At 37.5% G+C, this 21,258-nt stretch overlaps 1 pseudogene; it reads left to right on the top strand.

Moving 5' to 3' along the window:
* Positions 1 to 6,777: 6,777 nt before the first annotated feature.
* LOC124962079 (ankyrin repeat, SAM and basic leucine zipper domain-containing protein 1-like) lies at positions 6,778 to 8,188 on the top strand (annotated as a pseudogene).
* The last annotated feature ends 13,070 nt before the right edge of the window (positions 8,189 to 21,258 follow it).

The following is a 21,258-nucleotide window of genomic DNA, read 5'->3' on the forward strand; positions in this document are numbered from 1 at the left end:
CAGTGAACCCTCTACAGTCATCACTTAGTTGTTGAGTATATGCTTGTTTCTTCACCAGTTTCTATACCTGTGGTCTAGTACAATGCACTGAGGGGTGAGAGAGGAGGTGAGCAGTGTGACAAAGACAACTTTCACATTTTCCTTAAACGCTTCAAATGAAACTAAGGAGATTAAGCAGTTTTTTCAGGTGACTTAGGATTTTAAATTCTTTTATGCCACTACAACTTGGATGCTGTGTAACAGCATGTGACAACCTGGGAGCAGCCCCAATCCAGCTATAAGGGACTGATTTCTCTCCAGGAAATGCGAGGAACCTGTCCCAGGAGCTATTTCAGAGGAGAACTTCTCTTTGGCCGTAGCCTCTGCGATGCCCTCCAGCGTGGTACCTGACCATCCAAGTCTCCTGTGTCAGACCAGCTGTTCACACCTGTACTCCAACATTCGTCATTCACGTAAATGACATCACAAGAGTTGTTTTGAGAGTTAGAGATCATACATGTTTTATGTGTCGCTTTGGTGAAGTCCTCACTCAAACATTAATCTCAGTGTTCCTGTAAAGGTATTTTGTAGATGTGATTAAAGTCTATTATCAGCTGACAAGTAAGAGCAATTGTCCTCAATAATCTGGTACCTTTGCTTCCATTCATCAAAAGGCCTTAAAAATCAAAGTTTGGGCATCTCAAAGGGAAAAAACGACTCTGCCTGTGCACAGCAGCTTCAGTTGCTACTGGAGTTTGAGCCTGCTCTGCGGAAAAGTCTCATCTGGTCACATCCCTATAGGTCAATTCCTCGCAATAACTCTCCTAATGTTCAGTTCCCCCTGCTTCTATTTCTGGTTGAACCCTGACCGATAGATTATGTAAAACTCATAGAGCAGACACAGACACATAGGGAAGGGCTCAGAAAGTTTTTGCTATTTTTCTAGATGACGGTAATGATAATGATAATAGTGATGGTGGTGGAATTTCCCTGTACTATTTCCAATATTCTGTCCTGTTGACTCCAGTAAGTATAGTGTTTCTTGTCAGATCATGTGACTCAATTTTGATTTAAAAAAAAAAGTAGCCACTAAAAATACTCCACTTAGACAAAGCAAAACCACCACGTACAATTTCCTCAGCCCAATAATTAATACACTTCCCAATAGAAATTCATTTTAAGCAATCATTAGGCCAGAGAAATTCTTTATCCCTTGAATATTTAGTTCAAATTCTACATTTGAACTTTTGTTTCTTATTAATCATTATTTTAGTTGTACATAATTATGGGGTATATCAGATAATCCAGTACATTTATACAATGTGTTAACTACCCTGACTCAATCAGGGTAGTTAACATTTCTATTTTTTTAACACTTTTAAAAAATTTTTGATTAACACGGAATATTGTACTTATCTCTGAGGTACATTTTTATTTAAAGCCTAAATATCATATTATTTCTTTCAGATCACTCTCCTTGTATTTTCCATACTCTTAAATACATTGATTTTCACCTCTTCCTTTCTTCCTCTATTTTTCTTTGACATGAAAGAATTCCTTAAACCCCAAAAGGCTATTTGCATGGGGCAATCAAGTCTCTACTAATAGCATTATTGTATCCGGAACTGCTTCAAGTTTGTAGCAAGTGTCACATATACACCTTAGAACTAATGAAGTCACATTTTCTTAAATGCCCCATGCAAATTTGAATAATATTAACAGGTATTTTTTTCACTTTTTCTAATAAGAGTCCATTACCTCATTAATAGTTTGTCTTCCAGAAGTGTGCTATAGTGACCCGTTTGAAGATCACTTACAAAGCACCTACTAGGAACAAGAGGAAGGTGTCCCGTTTCCCATTCTCATGGAGGAATGAACATGAATAACTATCACTTGGAAGATATCAGCTGCCCTGAGAGTGCTTCAGACCAAGTGCTAGAAGGTCTGAGAAGGGAAGGAGCCCCGCTGGTTGGAATGGTGACTAATAAAGAGCCTCTGAGATGATTCTTTAAAAATGTCCAGGATTCCCACAGGCTGGCAAGGAGGTAGGGACCATGTCAGAGAATAAACACGGCACCTGAGCACTGGAGGTGACTCACTAAATAAATGAGGAGAGTGAGAGCTGGACAAGCATTTGCCCAAGGACATTCAGTTGCTTCATAGTGATAAGAATTCCAAGAGAGGCCAGAAACCCAAGAAAGCCAATATGGCAGCACTTGTCTGCTGCTAGTCCGCTCCTTCTAGGTGAGACTAAGACCTGAATTGCTGACCATGCTCTAAGAGCCCATCAAGACTGTCTCCCATGCATCATACGCCTTTTAACTCAACCACATTCACAAGTCTAAGAACAAGTCTATGATTCATCTGTCCACCTCCCTCCAGGCTGGATCCTATACTCCTATACCATGTCCATCACCCCATCCTTCTCTGTCCTCTGAAACTCCCAGGCTGTTCTCACCTTTTTTGAATGGTTTCTTCATTGTCTTTTCTTCATTGAAACTTTACCCTACCAGTAAAAAGACAAGCAAAGTTCGCTTTTTTAAATTTTTATTGCCCATGAACTTCAGTGAGTGGTTGGTATCTTCAAGGTTCCCACGATTATTTCCAAAGTTTCCATTTGCCTTTTCTTCATCTCACTGGAAGCTCTTACCATCATTCACTTCCCCCTCAGAGAGATCACATATGTCAAGTTCCTGATCATGCCTCCACTCACTATTGACATTTTCTCCTGTTTCTGTCACTTTTACTAGCTGAGTACAGATGCCCAACTAAGCTTCATAGTCCTTAAAGTGACAAACAAGTGCTTCCAGGCGGAAGTTAGGCTGCACTAAGCCAAGTGCAGACCCTCAAGAGCTGGACAGCGTCCCAGGGTCAGGTCCTGAGGCATGTTCACGTAGTCATGTCTCTAAGTGAGAGTCTTCCCTCAGGAGAGAGCACCATGCAGACTGGCACAGAGTCATTGTTAACCTTCACAGTCCCACTCCAAAGCTCTTCAGGTCCCTCCTTGTTCCTCTCTTGAGTCTACATCTTATCACACAGTGAGTGACCTCCTTTCACAACCACCTCTCATTTAGAGCACTTCTGACATTGTATTCAAGAATTTGTATTTATATGGTGAGTTTCATCTTACTTACATGCTACATATATGATGGGCTCCATTTTATACTACCCTGTGTGCATCTTTAGCATGAGACCTGAACTTTTCCACCTCCCGAATAACTGATCATTCATATGTGGCCCAACAAAACACTAGCTGAGAATGCACTGTGACACAGAGAAGTTTTTATTTGTCCAAAAAAGGCAACATAAAAAACTTGGTTTTACTATAATAAGCACTTTATGCTTATACATACAAGTAACACCAAAAATGATATTTCTTCTCTCTCATTTTCCTTTGCAGCAATCTCTGAATATGTCATATTTCAAAATAAAAGCCATTTTCCATAGGAAGGAAAAGCAGATTAAGTCAAACAATGAAGAAAGAAGTAATGTTTGCAGTGTTTGAACTTTCACATAGTTTTTCCAAAGATATGCATGTTCATTGGTGTTGTGGTATTTTTAATCCTGAGCATAAAATTTAAACTTCTATGGAGACAAAAATTTATACCTATAAACAAAACAAATGACCCAATGCTCCCTTCCTGACTGAACTTTGGAGTATTTTTGCAACACTTTCCAAATTTGAGTAATGTATTTCCCTCTCTAGCAACTTAAAAATAAGTTGGATTCTGAGTTTTCAGGATTCATTGACAACTAAACTCAAATTCATGTTTCTCAAAGCATGTTCCACTGGCAATTAATGCATTGGATGATAATGACATTCATGACAAGGCCAATACTTTTGTTTGGATTATGAATTATTTATTTATGTCCTTTAAATAAGAACCAGACATTGCCTCATTACTGTCTCATACAGGAAGTGTGTCTTGCAATGAATTCTGGTGAGATATTTTCTTCCATTACAATGGTGTTAAAAATTGGGAACAATATTGTTAAGTAATCTGTTTGGGTCAATTTTTCTAGAACTATAAATCTAAGACTAGTAGATGTCAATTCATGTTTTTTAGAAATTCCAAGACTACATGAGAACAGAGAAATACATGAGAACTCTCATGGAACAGAGATTCCTGAGTCTTACTGATAATTCTTAGGCAATATACTTAGGAAGGGATCACAAAATAGCTGTTTGCCAATTTTGGTGTCTCAGGAGCTCAGGGGAGGTGGACATTCACTACCCAATACCAGATCCATTTTCTACTTGATTTTTGCAATTAAGGTATGTTCTTGAACCAATAAATAGTTCAATTGGTTACTAAACTAGTACCAAGGCAGGAATGATCCTGGTGGTGTCAATGGTTTGGGAGTCAGGAAAATTCTTATTTCAATCTCAATTCCACTTTAGATCAGCTATTTGACTTCAGGCAAATTGATTCATTCCTTAGCTTTGGTTTCTTCTGAAAATCAAGGTGCTAATATATAACCTTAGTAGACCAGTAGTTTGGATTTACTGATGTAAATGTACGCATGGTGTCTGGTTTCAAATAAGTGTTAGTTCCTGTTCCTTGCACAACTTTGGGAATCAGTGGTAGATTCCATCTTATCATAACTGCTTACTCACTCACTCAGGTATTTGCTAGAATGTTCTCCAATATGTGCTACCAACAGTCTAGCCCAAGGACACTGCCTGGATCCCGACTGGCTGGATTCTGCCACTTGTCCACATAAGATACAGACAAAAGATGGAAAACTGAATAGTGAATCTTATTCAGTCTGATCAAACTTGAAGAAGCAGCTTGATTATGTCTCCCCACTGATGCCACAGAAGCAGTTACAATTTACAGCAATAAAAATTCAGTGATATGTATGTGTAGATTTGGTTGTCCTGGGTTAGAAAGGATTGGGGCAGGGTTCCTGATCTCCATTCTCCACTCCCCTGCTTCTTCCACACCTGGGAGCACCCCAGCCCTTTAGCTCCCTTCTCTCAACAGGGGGAAGTCTGTTCTTAATGGGATGGGGAGGAGCAAACTCAGTCGGTCTCATATGTTGTCTCTATGTTATGGGCTCCCCAGGCCAGAGGCCATGTTGGGTTTAATAGATTGAATTCAGTCACCCACTTCAGAAATAAGAGAAAACAATAAAAAAAAAAGGAAAAAGGAAAATAAACTTCATCACAGTTTGGCCAAAGTTGGGAAAGAATTTTCCACCATCCTACAAGAATGTTGTCATTTATAGGAACAAAAGCCAGGAAATGCACAGGTAGATTTAGCCAGGCTGCTCCAACCAGAGATGCTACCATTCCATTTCACTGGAGAAACATCCTGGGGTCAGGGGCAGCTTTTCAGTTTCCATTTTCAGCATGAGAAAACAGAGCTGCAGAAAAACAATTCATCAGGAAATTGAGGAGATTGGGTCTTTTAATGTTAAAGGATCTCTATTACAATTTCCCCCATCTTTTTATTCCTCAGTATTGAGGAACTTGGGATGGACGTCACCTGGCTGGCTATTTATTGGTGGGTCCTTTAGTATGAAGACCCAGGGAGGACCTCTTCTTGTTCCTGAAAGTACCACTGCAAATTGTAGAAGATAAAGTCCAAAATATTTAGTAGTTCTGCCTGGGGGAAGGAATTCAGTGCTAGCTAATCACATGTAAGAATGTTCTGTGACCACCCAGACTGGTTTAACTTTGATGGGGTTGACAAAAGGCTCCATTCTGATTCTTATGGTTTTCCTCTGAAACACTGCAGATTATTCTTCCAACAGTTTGGTCCCACATTACTGGAGATTTGTGCTCTTCTTTAAACTGATTAATCTCACATCAGAGAGGAAGTGACAAGTGACCTGCAGCTCTGAGTCAGCATCAAAGACCCCCTCTTTTTTTTATTATTTTAGCCAAATTTAAGCAACAAAGTGTTTAGAAAGAGTGGTCCTTAGGCTAAGCTTAACTTAGAAGTCCATCGTTAAGAATACCAAAAAAAGCAAAGTAAATCTAGGAGACTTGAACTAAAAAAACAATCTCTCTAGACCCATCATCTTTAACTAATCAAAGAAAATTAATTTTGTAACAGTGACTCTGAAACAGATGTGCATTAAAGAGTGCCCATTAACTAGAGTTCCTCTAATACCAAACCAAGGTTAATTACCATCTGGGCAGACAGTTTATCATTTCAAGAATTATATTTTACAACATGTTTAGAATTTTTAGGTACCACAGAACAGTAAAAGTTTTGAATAATGACTGTTATGGTTTGAATACGAGGTGTCCCCCAAAAGCTCCGGTGTTGATGCAGGAATATGCAGAAGAGAAATGACTGGATTGTGAGAGCTGTAACCTCATCAGTCCATCCTAGTGTGAATGGACTCACTGGGCGGCAACTAGGCAGGTGGGGCATGGCTGGAGGAGGTGGGTCACTGGGGGCCTGTCCTGGAAGGGTACAAATTCCCTTGGCCTCTTGTTCACATTCTCTCTCTCTCTCTCCCTCCTGACCCTGCCATGAGCTGAGCAGCTTCTCTCCGCTGGGTCCCTCCCCAGTCACGTGCTGCCTTGCCTGGGCCCACAGCAACAGACTCAGCTGCCTAGGGACTGAGACCTCCAAAACAGTGGGCCAAAATAAACTTTTCCTCCTCTAAGCTGTTTTGTCCAGTGTTTTGGTGACAGGAATACAAAAACTATGACATCGACTACAAGAAATAATGCCTATTTTTCAATTAAGAACATAGACAATCACATTCTAAATGTACTCTGTAAACTGAGTCATAAACAGGACAGTTGCAAAATCTCTTTAAAGTAGCTAGCTTTTGATGGCGGCGGGCACTGCAATGGGCCTGCTTCAAAGCCTGGTGGTGGTGGTAGTGGGCGGAGGCGAGAGAAGTGATAGCAAGGTTGACGACTGGGAGATTGGGTACCTCGACCCGGCATCCCAGAAATTAAAAATGCCGTTGCCTACAGAAGAAAAGAATGAAACATTTAAGAAAGCGTTGGCCACTAGAGATATTTCCTTAGTGCAGGAGCTCCTAGATTCTGGCATTAGTGTAGATTCCAGCTTTCAATGTAGATGGACTTCTCTGATGTATGCTGCTAGCGTTGCCAATGTACAGATGGCTCATCTCCTTTTGGACAGAGGTGCTAATGCAAGCTTTGATAGGGGTAAGCAGACTATTATGATGACTGCATGTTCTGCTCGTGGCTCTGAAGAATAAATCTTGAAGTGCGTAGCTCGTAGGAGACTCATGACTCCTATTATGCATGCTGCACGGAATGGTCACCCTCAGGTGGTTGCTCTCCTGGTTGCACATGGAGCAGAAGTTAATGCACAGGATGAGAATGGTTATGCTGCTTTAACACGGGCAGCACATCAAGGTCATAAAAATGTCGTTTTGAAGTTGCTTGAACTTGGAGTCACCACAATGCTGCAAACCAAAGATGGAAAGACATCAAGTGAGATTGCAAAAAGAAATAAGCATCTTGAGATCTTCAACTTTCTTTCTTTGACTTTAAATCCATTGGAAGGAAAGCATCAACAGCGAACTAAGGAAGAGACTATTTGTGAACTATTGACAGCAGATTCTGATAAAGAAAAAGATCACATATTTGGTTCCTACACAACATTTGGAGATCTGGAAATATTTTTACATGGTCTTGAACTGGAACATATGACAGACTTATTAAAGGAAAGGGACATAACTTTAAGACACATTTTGACCATGAATAAAAGATGAATTTTCAAAGAATGGAATTACCAATAAAGATCAGCAGAAAATTCTGGCTGCTATTAAAGAACTGGAGGTAGAAGAGATAAATTTTGGAGAGTTACCTAAAGTGGCAAAGTTGGAAATCAGTAGTGATGAGTTCCTCAACTTTCTTTTGAAATTAAACAGTGTGGCCATTTAATAACAGCTGTACAGAATATCATTACAGAATTACCTGTAAATTCTCATAAGATAGTACTGGAATGGGCTTCTCCCCAGAATTTTACTTCAGTTTGTGAAGAACTTGTTAGTAACGTTGAAGATTTGAGTGAAGAAGTCCGCAAACTAAAAGACGTAATTCAGAAGCTGCAAAATGAACAGGAAAATGATCCAACTCAGATACCATTAATGGAAGAAGTTTCTACATGGAATAGTAGAATTTTGAAGTAGAATTTTGAATATTACAATATACGGATTTGGGCTGATGCTTTTCATTTGCAAGTTAACTTTTCAGAGAAAATAATCCTAATATTTGTTTTAAATTATGTATGTATATCTTATTCAAACTATCCTCATATTGCTTTTAATAACCATCTATGATATAATATCACTTTATTCTTTGCCTTTCCATAGGAAAATTAGGATAATATAAAACAGAGTTTTTCTTTAGAAAGTGATTTGTCAATTTGAGTTGTAAATATAGTTTATATTTTTGTTAATTTTGATCAAGCAGTAAATTATACATAATTCTTTAGTATGAACATACAACTACATCACATTCAAAATAAAAGTTTCATCTAATATTTTTTAAAAGTAGCTAGCTTTATGCCTATTTTAAAATCTTTAATTCTAAATTTATCTTGAGATGGAGGATGAATAAATCAAGGTTGCCCCTTACTAACTACAAGGACATGGCTTATGCTATCTAAAATAAATATAAACAATAAATAAGGTATTATTATTACTACCTAGAAAGTTTAACAATTTAGGCAAATAATTTACTTATTTTTATAGCATGTTAAGACAATAAGTGTTATATTAGGATTGTTGGATTTGTAAAACTTAATACAATTTGTATCGATGAAACAAACCACATGATTTTTAAAGTAGCTCATTTAACCAATTATAAACCAAAAGAGAGTTTAGAACAAATAAAGATTTAAATATACCCTCTCAAGACTTTTCTTAAGCAATCAAAAGCCTAAAACAGCTGAAAACATAAAATCTTTGTTCTTTAAGTCTGTTCTGTTTTTAGTGGAAGCTAATTGGCATCCATTTTATTTGTAACATCATAAATTTAGGGTCTATATACCAACATAAACCTTTTCTAACTAGGGTATAGGTGAAAATAAACTTACAGAGGTAAATTGGTCTCAAAAATCCAACGCATAAAAACTTATCAAACATCAGACTGGGACTGTGGCTAGTGGTGGAGCATATACCTAGTATGCGAGGCACTGGGTTGGGTCCTTATCACTACATACAAAACTAAATAAAATAAGGTTAAAAAAAACACTGCCTTAAAAAAAAAAAAACTTATAAACCATCAATTTTTTTCTTGTATGTACTATAAAAAATATCAAGAGTAACAATAAAATTCTGGAAATTTATATAAACATTTAGGTTACTGAATGAAGATATAGACAAATTGATGGTTGGTTTCTGAAAGTACTACTAAGATTTATGATAAATTTGCAGCAAAAACACAATTTTTAGCTCATTATAAAATGATGTTATCCCAGAAATTAAAAACAGAAACCATACATAGGTTATTAGCAGTTTTAAATTATCTGTTATTTCCTCAAGATAATATCCTTAAGATAATCAAGCCTGGAATAAGAAAAGAAATATCAAATAAAATTAAATTTCCTGAGTTTAAAAACTCTAACAATATATTTTAAATAAGACTTAATTATAAACCTTTAATAATTCTGTCCATGTCTAGACTTAGCTTATAGTCTTGTTTGTGAATTTTCAAATATCTGCTGAACAATTAATATTGATGTCATGTTTTAGATAAACCACAATTGTCACATCTGTCCTATATATGTATCTAATTTGCTTACTATAACAATGATTTTTAAATTACCTGTGGAAATCAAGCTTAGCTAAAATTTTTGTTTTTATTTTTTGCAACTATCCTAAAAGTTGCTTTACACAGTATACAATAATGTTGTGCCTTAAATATCAAGAGGTATTAGTTATTGCGATTGGTTAGCAAAAATGTGTTAGTAAATTTTAAAGATTTTCTATTACTAACAAAGTCAAATTAACTTATTCGTTAAAGATGTATCTAAGTCATCTGAATCAAAAAACATTTGAGCTAATTTAAAGCTTTAAATTATGTGACTGCTTATTTACCTATACTCTATTTTGGTAGCATGCAAACAATATACAAATGCAAGCATACGTGTATTTTTTGTTGGTTTTAAAGACCAGACTGTAGACCTGATTACTTTTATTGTGCTAAGCAGTCCTCAAATCTCAAACTTGCATTTGCAAAGGTAAGACTGTCAAGGAAGCCAAGGAGAAAATGTACATCTCAAAGACAGAAAACTTCATCTAAGGTCCAGCTATCTTGAATCATTAGTTTTCAAGGTAGAAAAAGAAAAATGGAAAAACTAAAAAAAAAGAAAGTGAAAAATCAAAAGGCCTCCAATCAGATAAGACAAAAATACATAATTTAAGTGTACTGAATCAAAAAGTTAATTCACCAGAAAAAGAAATAGCATGAGCTCAAAACAAAGCAATAGCAGATATCCCAGCAAGAGCTATTTCCAGGAATCCTGGGGCAGTTTGCCCAGGGAAGTTTTAATTAAACTCTGCCATTTTAGATCTCATTTTGTTAGAGATTTTTGTCTGCAGGCCAGAGTAAGAGTTGAGGGTCAGTAAAATATGTTACCATGTGGATTCCTTTCCAGTGGGTTGCCAATGAAACAGTGGTTCCTTTTAACCTGTTTTCGAAAGCTCTGCACGCCAAGGGGTGTGGGTAGCTCAAGATGTGGTGTGACCACACTCTTATTTGCATCTTCTGGATGAACCCATATGAGTTCCTTCTAACTTAGAATTGAACGTGTGCTTCTGAAATGGAATCCCCCGGAAGACCACTACAGGTCACAGACCCGGCACCTTGTTAGGCAGCAGTTAGACATGAGCTGTGGGTCAGGAATTGAGGAAAATACTAAGTCACAAAACAAATTGGTTAATGAACAGTGCTGTCTCAGGGGAACCTCAGCGTCTGATGAGATAGCTGTTTCAGGACCCCTGCCTGATCTCAGCCCTACAGACTATTCCTCTTATAATGGGAGGAAGATTGATACATTGAGATAGATAAAGGCAAGCATATGTTTTCTCAAAAAGGCCTAATTGCTACGACATCTGAAGCAAGAACCTACATGAACAACTAGACCAGAGATTCCCAGACCTAAGAAATCAGGATGATTGGGACTGGAGCCCCCACTGTAAACTATAAAATCAGTTCCAATTAGGACTTGTCAGTCAGGCCAAGAGGATCAAGAGATGCCCTTAGGTTGTTAGTTAATGCAATCTATCAATCCAGAGCAGAAAGGTGACATTCGAGTAGGACCTTCTAACTATCTCCTTTCTACCCCAATAAAAGCTGGGATAAAAAGAAGTGAGTTGTCACCCTCCTGTCTGAGAGGACAAAGAGTGCTTCCACTCCTTCTTCCCTCTCTTCTAATAAACTTTTCTATACTTTTACTAAGTCTCACATCCTGCTTGAAATCCTTTCGTGCAAAGACACAATCGCCAAAAACACAACGCAGTTTCATGTATGATCTTGCCCCTGTCATCAACCTCGACACCCCACTAGGACTCTTGTTAGCCAGGGTCACCCAGGGTGGGCTGGAGGGAACATATTTCTTATATCTTTGGAGTCCAGAAAACACTTATGTAGATAAATCTCTGTTGTTGCAGCCAACAGACTTTTAGCCTGTTTTGTCAATAGTCAAGTTAACAAAGAACACATAAAACAGTTGCACTAATTCAGAGTGCACTTTCTGACAAACAGGACATGCTGGAACCCAATAATAAAATCATTCAATCAAAATTTCTCTAAGAAAAGCATAATAGAATTAACATTTCCATTTTCACAGTAAAGATCTCCAAACACCCTAGTTCTCTACAATTCTGTTGTCTCTTTCAGACAAATGAACTGGATCCATCCACCAAATGATCCCTGTCTGAGACAAGGCCAAATTTTCCTATCAAACAGAAGTTTAAGAACTCCAGGTTGGTGCCTGAGAACCCTGATTTGACTGAAAAGCCCCATATAACAGGAAAAGGAAGGATGGGAGGCCTCATGCAATATCTGCAAGACTAGGGAGCAACAAAATTTGGGGCCCACTGAGTCCTTAAAGTTTTTCTTTCCATTCTATCATAGGTGGCCAAGGGTGGCCATGCTAGCTGATCAGTTCCCTTTATTCAGGGGCAACTAACCCCAGGCAATGCCCCTTGCAGCATAGTCCCAAATCGAGTCTCAGATTCTGTTACCAGCTATCCCTGGCCACAGTCCCTGCTGGGGCTTCCACAGACTGAATTGGGTCACCTGTTTGCATCGGCAATGTGAGAAAACCATTTAAAAAGGAAAAATGAATTCAAATGCAATTTGGCCCAAACTGGGAAGGCAGTGAATTGGCTTCCTCCATCCTACAAGAATACTGCAATTTATAGGAGGAAAATCCAGGCAATAGACCTGCGTAGATGTACCCAGGAGGCCCCCGTCAGATCAGTTACCATTCTATTTCATTGGAGGGGTCAGGGCAGAAGGGGACAGCTTTTCAGTTTTCATTCAGCATGCAGAAACTCTGTTTAGAGTTGCAAAAAAATAATTTATCAGGAAATGGGGGAGGCTGGGATTTAAAAGGGGCTCTGTTACATTTAGAGATAAAAAGATTTTCAGGACTTTGGAGCTCAGTGATGAGGCAGCCTCCATCCAATGACCCATTTTATGAATAGAACTCACATCTTACAAATGGCTTGAAGCTAAAATAACAAACACATTAAAGTCTTTACATAACAGTATGCCAGTGGGCCCGGCTAGGGTTTTTGAAATCAGATTTCGATGTATAACACTCACTGAGTTTACTAAAGTATAAGATCCAGAGAAAAGTGAAGGAAATAGATACCTCAACTAAAAAAATCAAGAGGATGAAGAAGCAGAAGGAAATAGATGAGATCAGAGCAAACATAACTTTTATGACTGAGTTCCTCCCGTACTGATTGCCACACTAGTACTTCCAAGCCAGGGTCCTTCCCTGAGACACCTCCAGCATGACCACGCCCACAACTGTGAATGTGAGAGGAGCAAGACAGAAATCAATGAAGTAAGATCCTGGCTTGAATAATACACAGAAGTAGAGTATAGAAGGTTTAAATACCTAATTGTGCGAAATTACTGGAAGACAACTGACAATTCTTAGAATTTTGTAGCTGGTATAATACCAAAAACAACAATTTTCATTTTTTAAGTCCTTAAGTCATAGCTTTACTTGGCTAGACACAAATTATATGCACATTGGAAAAAAAAAAGTCTAAATTGAAGATAAGTGATAAGCTGAAAAAGGTGTTTATGACTTATATGACGGAAAATGAGTCATTAACACTGAAATATAAAACGCTTATAAAGTAAGGAAACACGAGTATAGTAATAGAAAAGTAGACAGAGAAAGTAAACAGGAAATTCATAAAAGAGAAAATAAAAAGAGCAAACATGTACTTTTTAAAAGGTAAACTTCACTCCTTCTCAAAAAAAACACAAATTAAATCAATTAAATAGCATTGTACCTGTTAAGTTTGCTGATTGTTTTTTAAATATCAGAACACGAAACAAACATAACCATAATGGTGCACAAAATTTTATCTACAAAAATATTCACAAGCCACATATTAATAATAAAATGATATATATTAAAAAGATGAAAACAAGGATCCAAAATAGAGGATTACTAATTAATTATGTTTATTTGAACTAAATAACAAAGCCAAAATAATCATCAAAATGATGTTACGGAAGAGCATGTAATAATACAAAAATATGTTAATAATAGCACTGAGGATGTGACTCAATGGTAGAGCATTTGCCTAGCATGTGGGACACTGGGTTCAATCCCCTGTACTGCAAGAAGAAAAGTTAATAATTGATTAAGTGAAAACAAACTCTCAAATAATGTGTATAGTATTCTTCTATAAAGGAATGAAAGAGAAGAAATTTGGGCTTTTTTTTCTTTTTTTACTTTATCTTGCTTTTTACAAGCATCCATATTTTTACCATGTATATGGGTAACTTTGAAACTATTTTAAAAGAAATGAAATTGTCCAATATCTCAATCAATTTTTAAAAAATCATGGAGAAAAAGAATAACTGGAAGGAAAATATTAGGACCTATAAAATATAAACTACTCCCTAACAAATGTTTAGAGAAAATTCATTTTTCTTTAAAGTAAGGACATCAACAACTTGTAGCTAGAGAAAATTCTGGAACATGTTTTGTGAAAAAATGAACAGACTTAATAATTATATCATAATATGAATAGTAAATATGTTATTGTCAATAAAGCAATTTCAAACTGTCACTGATTTTATTGATAGAATACTAAGTTAATGATTTACAAAAGGTATAGATGAAGTGTAAATAAATTTCTGGAATGTACATAGAGTTTCTCTAAATATCCTCGTGGATAAGATGTGAAGTAGACCTGAGTGGATTATGAAAACACTCAAGAGACTTCAGGCCCAACGGAGCCAACATGGAAAAGGGTCCCCAATGGAGTGCAACCGAATTTTGTTAGTTGTCTGTTTTTTGATATTTTTCTCTTAAAAATAAGATGATGACAAAACTTTCCAATTTGTAGACAACATCAAACTGGGAGATAACAGAATAGAAGAATAAGAATCTCTTGACAAGATGGAATTCAAGATCAGAACCAATTCAGGAAATGGGTAAGAAAAACAATTAACTTCTTTGTATCTGTGGTTATTGATTTGCAAAAGCTGTTGGAATACCCTGGTGAGAGAAATTTTGAAGGTAAACAGGGCTCTGTTTAAATAAATCAATGGCATCTTTTGATTATATCCACACAACACAGTGCATCATTGTGATAGCTTGAAAGTAGAGGTTTATTTCTTTATTCATTTGTTTACTAATACAGTTGTTACACACTATTTATACAACTATTTATATTATTGATGCTAAAGTTTTGGATTTTGATTCGTGCCCAGGCAGTCTGTTTCCAGAGTGGATGCCCTGAACCACCACACTATTGTATATACAACATCCCAAAATAATACAGACTATTTCTATACACTTAATAAATTTTACAAGGTAAATTTTAAATCTCAAATTTAAGACCAGAAAATAGACAGATTCACAGTAAAAAATAATTTTGAATTTATTTCAAGTCCAAGAACAATTTAGTAGTTAAGAAAACATACTTTTAGACTCCACTAATAGGAAACAAAGAGAGAAGCAAAGAAAGAAAGAAAGAAAGAAAGAAAGAGAGAGGGAGGGAGGGAGGAAGGAAGGAAGGAAGGAAGGAAGGAAGGAAGGAAGGAAGGAAGGAAGGAAGAAAAAGGAAAGGAGGCAGGGAAAAGAAAGAACAGATTTGTTGATTGTCCACTGGGTACCAGGTAATTTATACATAATGTCTCATTCACTCTTTATTTAGCCTTTCAGAGGTTGACTTTTGTGGAAGATGGGTTGCACTATTGGCTCCAATGGCTTACCTCCACATCCATTGCAATTTGCCTAATCAAGAAATGGAATCTTTACCCCTGAGTCTGGGCCGGATTTGCTTTGGCCAAGAGTGCAGTTGAAGAGGTGTTATGCCAGTGCGGAGTCTGGGTCTCACAATATTTTGTGTACTTCTACTATTCTTTCCTTGGAATTTTGCTAACCTCCACAGAAATGCCCAGATCAGCTGCAAAGTCATCACAGACCACACTAGCCCCCATTCAACATAATGACTACATCTAAAGTACAACCAAAGTCAACTAATCCTCCCACAGTCTCTTGGGAAATAATATATGGTTATCTTTTTAAATTGTTGGGTTCTGGGTGTTTTATTATACAGCAATAGTTATATGACATAGTCTTAGCTTTTCTTCTGTAAATGTAGAAATTGAGGTTCATAGGAGTGTTTTACCCAAAATCAGTCATTTGCAAGTGGCAAAAGCCAAAGTCAAACTCCTTCACTTCAAAACCCAACCTTCTAACACTCTACCCTATGGGTAACATCCAGATGTTAGAATAATCATCTTATTGAGTTCTGCACTGAACTGGCCACATACTAAGTACTGTATTTAAGTCACACAATCTAAAATGAATCCTGATAAAAATGAAAAGAATTTTATGAAGTATATAAACTAAGAAAAACAAGAGAACAAAAGGTTTGCTTGGGTTGGAGAAGATTAAACTCATGAAGGACATAAAGAGGGGGAGATTATTTTCTGTTGCTTCTGTCTCATGTACTCTGATTCCTTTAGGCAATAGCCCCCCTCCAACACTCATGAAAATAACACATCCAATCTCTCATGCTTATTAATTGGGTTTTAACTCTTGGTCTTCAGGGTCCTCTTGACCTTTATTGACTCATCTTGAGCTCTGGATAATCCCTGACCACATCTATCTTTAGCATGACTTTTTCTTAATTTCTTTCCAGGTGGCATGTCTCCCAGCTAGATGTGACCTCTGAAATTTGCCTCTTCCCTGAATAATGCCATAGCAGGAAGCCTCCACACCACAAACACACACACATTTTCCTAGCAGACCTTTCTCCAGAGCTCAATGGCTAAAATTAACAGGATTTCATCAGATTTTAACTTTAAAAGACAGTGATGTGTCTATCAAATAGATTTGTCAAATCTAAACACTATCCCTTCTTGACACAATGAAGACACAGTGAAGCCTAGAAAGCGTGGTATGCCGCATAAGGGAACCCTCACTATAGTCTCACTTGCATAACACAAGCTACTGAAAAAATAAGCAGAAGTACCAATATTTTAGAAACTTAAAATGATATCACTCCTGTATCAATCCAATGAGTGTCTCTACTTGACTGAAATTTTCCCTGAAAGTGGTCCTGAGGGATCCTGGTTCTTTTTACCTCGTGGTTCCACCATCTTGTGAAAACTTGGAGTGTTTGGATTTATTTATTTGTTTATTTATTTATTTATTTATTTAATCCAGTCAGGAGATGAGAGAAGATAGAAAAGGTATCCACTTCTTAACCACTTCAGTCAACAAGTTGTGCATGCCAGATTCCATTAGTAAAAGATAGTCAGATGTTTCTACATAGCTATGGGGATCTGGAAATGCATTCTGTTTTAGTCAACACTTTTGTCACTGTGACCAAAAGACCTGAAAAAATAACTTAGGAAAAGTTTATTTTTCACCGTTTCAGAGGTTCAGTCCACGGTTGGCCGCCTCAATAGCTCTTCCCCCAAGGTGAGGTAGAACATCATGGCAGAAAGGTATGATGGAGGAAAGCAGCTCAGAACATGGTAATCAGGAGCAGAGAGTGAGTTCCATTCACTCACTAGGGACAAAATATAAACCCCAAATGCATGTCCTCAGTGATCTACTTCCTTCAGCTATACCCTACCTGTCTACCATTACAACCCATCTAATCCATATCAGTGGATTAATCCACTGATTAGGTTATATCTCTCATGATCTGATCATTTTACCTCTGAACATTCTTGCATTGTCTTACACATGAGCTTTTGGGGGACACCTCATATCTAAACTATAACACAGTCCTAGGCTGGAAAAAACCACAGCCCAATAATTATTCTTCACTGTGGAATTGAGTACAAATCTTCGATGGACAGTCAACCATATCTACTGTCATTGGATAATAAAATAAATCAGCTTTAAATTGTTTTAACTATGATTTTCATGATCTTCAACTTTCTTAAAGTTTCAGAACCACAAATATCTACTTGTACTTAACTACAAATTCTCCACACTTCAAGTTGAAGTTACTGACCATAAACTGTTACATCAGACTATTACATTAGATTTGAGGGGAAAAAATTGACTTTTGAGTTCTATATGACCAAAGTCTCCTGCATACAGTAGTTGCCCATGGAATATGAACTTACCAGTGAAGGAACTGGTAATTATGCTATTCAAGGTTCTTTTTACAACATGAACCTGAACTCATTCTTGAATTCAATGTCAGAAATGTTGTTTCTCAAGATAAATCTCTTCTATGCCTGTCTGCTCCTACTACGTTAAGTTAGGCCTGATTCTGCAAGCATGTAACCTTGTGTCTATCATTCATTTCCAGTTACAGTTCTCTGCCTGGGTTGCCCTCCACCCACATTCCCCTCCTTCAAAAGTTGACTTAGAAATAATCACCTTACTTCCATATCTCCCAGTAGACTTGCACTAATTAAATATATATATATATATAAATGATATGTCTCCCTCTTTTACTCCCTTTCCTCCAAATACATAGTGGTCATATTTGTTTCAAATCAGAGAAGACAGAAAACAAAGAACCCTCAAGAATTGATTTAAGGAGGCAAGCTTCTATGCCTTTCATAATAACTCTAGCAATGATATTTTTAGTGCTTTGTATTTGTGCTGAAATATTTATAAAATCCAAAGACTTATTGGTCTTCAAACTGAAATCTTCAATTTTTCAAAGATTATAAAAGGAGACAGAAAAAAGAAAATGAACATTAACTGAACACTTCTAGGATCCTGATGTTAGTTTTTTAAAGACTTCTCTCATCAAGATCTTGTGTCAATATAGCAAGGAATGAATATTATTATCACCATGTAGAGATAAGAAATGTACCATTTAGAAAGGATGAAACATTGTTAGAGCCAAGAAATTCAAATTCAGACCCATTTGACTCTGTGACAGGATGACTAATAATCCCACAAGATGTCCACATCCCAGTAAAATAACTTATAAATATTACCTTTATGGCAAAAGCAAATTTACAGGTACAATTAAGGATTTTGAGATGAAGAGATCATCCTGGATTATCTGGGTGTACTCTAAATGTTGTCATGAAGTCCTACCTGGAGAGAACCAAAGAGAATCTGACCACAGTAGAGGAGAAAGCAGTGTGATCCCAAGGGCAGAGTGGAATGAAGAGGCTAAGAGCCAAGGTTGCCTCTAGAGCTGGAAGAGGCAATGGACACATTCTCCCCTGCAGCCTCCAGAAACAACCAGCCCTGTGAACACCTGACTTGGGCCTCTTAAGACTCTTTGAGACTTCGGACCTCCAGAACTGTAAGAAAATTAATTTGCATCAAATTTGTGAAATTTGTTATAGCAGCAACAAGAAACTAATACAGGCTCTGAACCTGGAGAAAAGTTTAATTTTCCATTCAGTACGACCAACAAAACAGAGTACTTTAACACCTTCTGAATCAGGAAAAGCAACAGCTAACTAAGCCATGTCAGACCACACAGGGAAATTCCAAATGTGAACACTGGCCAAGAACATTTTGACCATCATCATGGCTAATTCAAAGGAATATCTGAACATCTTCAGCCAAGTGCTTCCCATCTGGGAGGAAGAAACAGTGAGGGCCAGTCAGTCCCTCAGGCAGCCAAGCCAAAAGCCTTGTAGAATCAAACCCAAACTCTGACTGAACCCACAAGCCTGAGGTGGCCAACACAAACCTCAGTAGAACTAGTTGTACTTCCAGTAGCAAAACACTTTTAAACAAGGGCCATATTACATTTGCAAACCTTGGGGCAAAGCCTTGCATATGTCCTACAGTAGTCCAAGACTGGAATTTACCACGAAATGAGTAACTCAGGAAAAAAGTTTGCAAACTGTGGGCCTAGCCCAGATGGAAAAACAAGCAACTCCAGCCCTGTCGCCAGCAATAGCCTCCTCCAGGATTGCATTTGGCATAAGAATGGGAATCACAGTAATTTGAATTACGCATACTTTCCAATGCAAAATAAGTGCTACCATGGTCTGAAAGAAAGTTTGTTTACGTCTTCTGTTGTTCATTGAGACAATTCTCTCTGGCTCTTCTGTCTGCTGTCCAGTGATACTCTCCAGGGGAAGTGACTCAAGCAGGAAGCAACTGCCAGAGCCAAAAGAAAACAGAATCTTCTGAATGAAATTAGCTTTTCTTTTCCTGCCCCCTTTTGACTTGGTGAATATTTGTACATGAAAAGTTTTAAATCTTAGTCTTCCAAAATAATTGAAAAGGTAAAGTTCAGAGGTACAGACAATTCAGTTGTCTGCATATTTAGGAAGTTTCCCTGGTCGAGAGGGACAATACTCTGACCAAGGACAGAACATAAACATAATGAGAAAGTTGATAGAAATCTGAAGAGAATTTAACAGTAAAAATTTAAAGTAAGGAAAGTATTTTCCCCAAATCCTTAATAATACAGTTCTCAGAATCTAAAATTCCATTTATTCCCCCATCAATCTCCTTTAAACTGTAATAGGGAAGGGATAAGAATTATGAAGTCTCTTAAAATGATTTTGATGATAACTTTGATTTCAGGTCAACTGTATCAGAAATCGTTTCCCTCACACTCATTAAAATCAACTCAGTAGGCAGTAATCGAGTATCAAGAAGTCACAACATGGGAGAACAACAGTCAATGCCCTCTCAGTATAATCTACTAAAGAGAAAAGATATAAACCTGTAAAACATGCAGCAACGAGGTTCAAAAAAATAAAAAATAGGAGTCTCACAAAGCAGTACGTGGGCAGAAGACATACAATTAAATGGGCAAGTGGTTTCTGTGGAGTTTAAGAGAGGCTACTTAGAGCTGCAAGGCTAGCAGACTAGAGAATTTGTCCCTTCTTTGTCAAGGCATAAGGTGACAGCAAGTAACCAGTGGGATAGGAAATGTCAGACTCCAGCTCCACTGCCTGTCGGGCCTCGGACCTGTCCATTACATATACACTCTGACCTGGCGACCTTTCTCTGTGAAATGTGGGCCACACCCACCTTCCTAGGCTGCACTGGGGTTAAAGTGAGAAATGCATACAAAGTTCTCAACGGATAGTAAATGCCTAATAAGCATCAGGAACTTTCGTTTCCATGGTGATCCAGTCTCCAATAAAATTATTTTTTCGGTTTCGGTTGTTATTGTTGTTTTGGTACTGAGGACTAAACCCAGGGGTACTTTTACCACTAAGCCACATCCCCAGCCCATTTTTATTTTTTTATTTCAAGACAGAGTCTCACTAAGTTGCTGAGGGTGGCCTCAAACTTGCCATCCTCCTGCCTCAGCCTCTGCTGGAATTACAGGAGTGCACCATTGCACTTGACCAAAAATTATTTTCTGAGATTATTGTGACACCTTAATTTCCACAAACCCAAACATGCATTTTATCTCAGAGGTCTCTTGAAGCATTCGCTCTGTAAATATTCTATTATTTCATGGTGAGTTTTTAGTTGCCCACACGGAGAGTCCTGTGTTGTGGATAACTCCTAAACTAAGAGGAACTCCATCAAGGCTGCTCCTAGACAAACAGAGCTAAAGGTTTCCCTGACTTCTATCTTTTTTTTTTTTTAATCTCTTTCATATTTCAGACTTTCAAAAATTAAATGTGTTCTCAAAGACACTGAT

The sequence above is a fragment of the Sciurus carolinensis genome, chromosome 12, assembly GCF_902686445.1.
Source record: "Sciurus carolinensis chromosome 12, mSciCar1.2, whole genome shotgun sequence".
Taxonomy (NCBI): Eukaryota; Metazoa; Chordata; class Mammalia; order Rodentia; family Sciuridae; genus Sciurus; species Sciurus carolinensis.